Raw genomic sequence first — 6,000 nt, forward strand, 5'->3', positions numbered from 1 at the left:
GGAGCATTGTCATTTTTGCTAAAATCTATTAAGAGCAACTTACTGAGATACATTTTTCAACTAAACTCAGTCTACCATATATATAAAAAAATATGACATTCAAAAAAGTGAAGCTACCCCTAAGCCTATGTTTAGAAAAGTTCTCTGAAATGAATAACACAAGCCAAGAAATCGCCTCTATATGTAGAGTTAATCAAATTGGAGAATAAGTCACCTAATGACGACGATCGATATAGAGTGGCCAATATAATTAGAATTAGAATTAGAATCACCGTAACTAAAATCATCCCTATCACTTCTGAAAATTCTAAGTCTGAATGAGGACTATTTCGTTAACTATACCAAGGTCAGTGTCCCCACCTGTAATGGGGAAATAAAATGCCTGCCCCTTGCAGTGTCCGTGGTAGAAGCTGCAGCCCTGCCAGTCACAAAACCTCCAAAACAGAAAATGAACCTGCCATAAGGTCTTCAGATGCCACAACGTCAAAAAGCAACAAACTGTCCACTGCATAATAAAGTAACATTACCACTAAAACTTTAAAATGTTGCCTTGAAAAAACTGCATAACAAGTTTGACAAGAAATATACTCACAACCTTACGTATGTAATGGTAACTCCTCTGCACATCAACCTTGACAATAAAATAAAATTAAATTAAATTAATAAATATAGAAAATTAAAAGGTTCAGATTTTAAAAACAGAGACAATATCTAGGAAAAAATTCGATGGAACTAACAAATTAGAACTAGATAGTTTTTTACATGGTGCGCTTATTGATCTATAGCTGAAAATGATTAAAAAAAAAACCCTCATTGCATTAGTAAAACTTGTTTTACAGAAGCCAAAAAAATTGCACTACTGTTGCTTCAAACAAATACTACTGATAAAATATGAGAAGACAAACCACCAAAGAAATCAGTGACTTAAAGGCACTGAGTTTGTAAAGAACAAAGCAGAGACTTACCTGCCCATCTAGGCATTCCAAGGAAGATTAATGGGCATGGCTAAAAACCACATTTGTTTGGCATATTTCATGTGAAGAGTCACAATTTTCTGTTTCTAATTTAACCTTTTTTTTTCCCCAAATTTACTTAATGTGTTTGCATTGCTCAGAATCATTGCTGTGGCAAATTCTGTTCTGTTCCTTTATGAAAAATGACATTTACAAATCATTCCTGAACTACTGAAAATTGGTCCATTTGAGCAAGTATTTTATGTTTGATTGGGTAGAACTGGATATTGGATTGACTGAACTTTGAACGTCTTTCACCATTTTTTTTTCATTTTGGTATGAGTTTTAATCTTACATCTTACATAAATAATCATGTCCATATATTTTCAATTTCTTAAGACGTCTTTTGACAGAACAACACACGCTCACTTCTTAAGTGCTACTCAACATTGAATTGCTTGTGGTTTTCATCCACCCGTTCATCAGCACTGGTTCTAGCATGTTAATTCCAAGCCCTCAATTTTTTGGAATACTCTGGAGATCATCTTTATCCAAAATCCTGGATCCTTCCCATGATAGAAAAAAAAATGAAAAAGTACATTAGAATGACACTTATGAGAACAGAGTTCTCCCAATAAATGAACAGGTTCATTCGCAAAAAGAAGGCTCTGCATGAAACATTTGCTTCCCCACTGTGGAGCAGGCAAGTCTGAAATCCACAGAGCAGCCCAAAGGCCAGACATTCAAGCAGGATTTACATGCTAGAGCTTTGGGGAAGAATTTTCATTCTGTAAAAGATTCTCTCTCTCTCTCTCTCTCTCTCTCTCTCTCTCTCCTCTCTCTCTCTCTCTCTCTCTCTCTCTCTCTCTCTCTCTCTCTCTCTCTCTCTCTCTTCTCTCCCTCCCTCCCTCCCTCCCTCCCTCCCTCCCTCTCAACATTTGCAACTGATTGATACAGTGCTCTAACTTCATCAGTTGTAATTTCCTAAAGTCAGCTGATGGTAAATGTGAACCACAGCTACAAAATACTTTTCCGACAAATCCTGGATGGATGTTTTACCAAACAAAAGCATACCACTTAATTGTCACCAAGTTCTAACTTCCTTGAAAGCGGCAGCAATAACATCTGGTGTTTGTGTTTTTCTGGATTCCTATGAGATTTCTGAAACACCCCAGAAGCATTGCCATCAATGGTCTTCACGGGATTATTATATTACGTGATCGAGTGGAAATATACTTCAGAAACATAACCCCTTCCTGGAATCCCCGCAATGGGTATTTTGATCTTAAGACACAGGAAGGGGAAAACCATTCCATGATGTCCTTTAACTCAGTAACAGTAGTTTCCCAGTTTCGGTTGGGAAATAACTCCAAGGAAACAAGAAGACTCCGGAGGTTGCCTTTTATGTCTTGATGGACTGTCCTTTTGCAAACCTGTCCCCACCATGGTCCTCTCTCCCCCTTCCCCCCCCCCCCCCCGCAGCCCGTGGACTGGGTCTCCTCAGCTCGGCCTGCCCAGCAGACTCTAATGGGAATCATAAAGAGAACGCCGGCACCCTCAGGCTCAGAGTTCATCAGTCCCGAGTAACAGCTGCTGTGTTCTCCGCCCCATTGGGAAAGAATTTGGGATCTGCCCCTGGGTTTCGTCTGCTGGCCAGTGGCTGTTCACACTCCCGCAGGGGTAAACGTTTCACACTGCATGACCTTCATCTGAGTATTTGTCCTTAGCTACACACATGAAACTTTTTTTTTATCTTCCCCTAAGGAAATCCCAACCATAAGCCATCAAATGGCATCCTTTTCCTTGTCCAGTTCTTCCCGGATGTGATAGTACTTTTCTTCCCCCATCCGGCCAAGAGAATACCTAACTGTCCCTTCCAGCACACCTCCCGCTTCAAGGCTCCTATCTCAGAACGTCTGCTGCTTGCTGAGTTCTAGCTCGCAGCGAACAACAGCAGTGCTATTCAACCATTCATAGAGCAGGGGCGGGGGATTCCCGTAAGGATGAATTCCTTTCCATGTCTGTGTCCGGTCTTTAATGTGAAGATGAGATCTTACATATGCTGTACGGTGAAGTTGCAGAACACGTTTGACTCAGATCCAAAAGCTTTGCCTCCACCTTGTGGGTACATGTCTTAATGCAGATGGTTGCACAGAAATAGACTCTAAAATCAGATCTCAATGAAATTACTACTAGATCTCCTGGAATATGCCTGGTGCAACTGCTCTCTGTGTAGAACATCATGGAAAGTAGTTTAACAAGAAGCAGAAATGCCAACTTTCATGGAGAGACTCGGATTCATTTTAACCATGATGTCAGCCTAACAGGCCAAATGGTCCTGCAGTTTTTTCATTTCGTTCCTGAAAAATGTTTATAGTTTTGTTTCTAAAAAAAAAAATCAGATTAATCGCTTAAAAGATAGTGTGGGTGACAGAGTACAGCTATAAAACTCTTGCTTAGTTTAAGGAAAACATTATTTTTAAAATATTAATACAAAGCAGTGATAGTGTATTTGGTTTTCACAGGACTAGCTGAGGTATGATGTCTTAATCAGAAGCGCACGGAGCACATAATCCAGGTCCAATCACACACGATTTGCTGATAAGTCCACTCTGTGAGGTCCACTCTAGCAATGGCCCCTGCGGTTGAACAGCAACGACTGAACTTGCCACCAGAGAGCACTTAGCACTTTCCCTACACCCTGGGCCGTGCTTGGCCATTCGCTTGGCCACAGTGCCCCCTGAGAAAGCAGTTGAAGCTGGCACTGATCATGAAGGGGTGCTCACGAATCTGCGGGGGGTGACCGGCCTCACTGTTTCTCACACAGCTGCAGACAGAGGCTGGTGCAGGGCCGTCTTAAAGGCACGGGTGCTGGAAGGAATCAACAGCTGGGGTTTGGAGTACGTGGCGCTCCCTGGCATCGCAGGAAGGCAGGCACCCTTAGATGCAACTTTGTTGGGAGAGGGATGGGATCAAAGGCTCTTTACAGATGGGGATTCAAAATAATTGCCAAGTGGTATGTCGTAGGCCCTCATCCCATAGGGACAATAGGACGGTAGCCAGTAAAGATTGGCGGGCCATGAAGGGCTAGCGACAGGTTCGGCTCTAGGTACAGAAGCACATCGGAATACTTTCTGGCTATTAGAGAATAGAATAACTGAGCTTCTCCAAGGAATAGCCTTGGAGAAGATAAAGGGGTTGCAAAAAACAAAGCAAGAAAGTCAGAGACCTTTTTTATTTTCCCCCACCTGGAAAGTCCTCAGGTCAAGATTTTTGTCATGCAGAAGATGACAAAGCACTCTTAAGGCAGACAAAATAATTTGAATAGATTTCTAAATCAAATGAAAGACATACAAAGACATCAATGGTAAAAATTGTTTTTAAAAAACTTTCTATATCAGCAAGTCAGAGGTAGTTTAGTTTATACGTTTAGGCATTGTCAAATAAAATTAAAATGAAATACTGATCTCAAAGCGGAACAGCATGGGAGGAAGTAACTCATTGTAATCGGCAGAATGTTTTTCTCATCTAGATTATCATAGATACGATGTGTTTTCATTCAAGAGATTTCAATTATGGTATCCAAAAGTGAAATCAACAATTACCCTCAGCCATTACTCCAATTGTTTCTGTGAGAAAGGCAGAGAAATTACATTGTGAAGAATCCTCAGCTATTGACTTGAATAGAAATGAAACCAGTGATTTTTGAATCAAATAAAATCAATACTGTCATCAATTGAAAATTACCAAAGTCAATTTATAACAAACGGCGCATGTTCTCTCTGGTAGGCAGAAATTAGATCTAACATACACTGGGATATGATAAATCGTATAGGATTCTAGATACTCACACACAGTGAGACTAACAAAGGATACTCTCAGGGGAGAGTATCTCAATGCCTTCATGGACCTTCCTCCCAGAAAGGCACTCGGTCATAATAGTGACAGTCACCTGCAATCTCCTCTCGTGCTCCAAGTGACCTGAGTCCATTACTATCCACCTATCAAATGCCTTGAAAGAATTCGGCGGCAAAAAGCTAATAAATCACAGATGGATGCCTGTAATCCTAGCACTTGGAAGGCTAAGGTTGGAGGACTGTATGTTCAGGGCCAGACAGGGCTAAGTTATGAGATCGCGTTTCAAATAAACCAACAAGTACACACCCATCCTAGCTTCACTGTCTCTCCAGCTTGTAAGCCTACTTGTTGATGCTTTCCAATCACAATTTCCTTGTGAAAATATGGCTTCAGGATACAGTACTATTTGCTTGTAGTAGAGGAGTTGGAAATCAGAGCCTCACCTCTGAGCTATGCCTCCAGTGTAAGCTAGCAATAAAGGCGTAGGACACAAATTAGGAATAAGGTTCAGACTGTGCCTCCCATCCCCACTGTACAATTTAACAAAAGACTCATTACATCCCTTGAATGAAACATCAAGAACATCTGTGATATGGACTTCACAGAACTGGGTCTTTCCTATCCGGTCACAGATAACTAGATAAACATTTTCTTTGAAACCTGTGCATCATCTCATTTCCAAACAACTCCATAGTCCCATATTAAGAAAACTCTGTGAGGAGGTGGTCTCTCTCCACACGTCCTTCCCGTTCCCAGCCTCTCCTTTAAACAGCTGTCCTGGGGCAGAGGGCACTGGTGATTCAAATCTGTAGTACGCAGGTAGAACAGAATGAAAAGGGACTTTCAAGATGCCTCTTGTTCTCATCTGTGGTTCATTTTACTCCCCAAATAGACATCTCACCTCTGTACAATCTCAGGCAGCCACTGTGCCACTTGGAAATGAAATGAAAGCAATTCTATGTCCTTCTTCAGGAGATGTCTGCAAGAAGCCTTAGCACTTGACCAGTTTCCTCTCCCCCGCACACTGAGGCTCTGGGCGCCGCACTTCTGGGCGTCCTATTGCAGTCTTCTAGCCAGGGCCCCTTTCCTGGAGTCCAGGAAGAGTCCCTCTAGAGTCCACTCTCCCTCCTTTCATGCTGCTACCCGGAACTCCAAGCAAACCGTTAGCACCTTTGCGGGCCTCCTCTTT

Source organism: Perognathus longimembris, chromosome 16, assembly GCF_023159225.1.
Source record: "Perognathus longimembris pacificus isolate PPM17 chromosome 16, ASM2315922v1, whole genome shotgun sequence".
Lineage (NCBI taxonomy): Eukaryota > Metazoa > Chordata > Mammalia > Rodentia > Heteromyidae > Perognathus > Perognathus longimembris.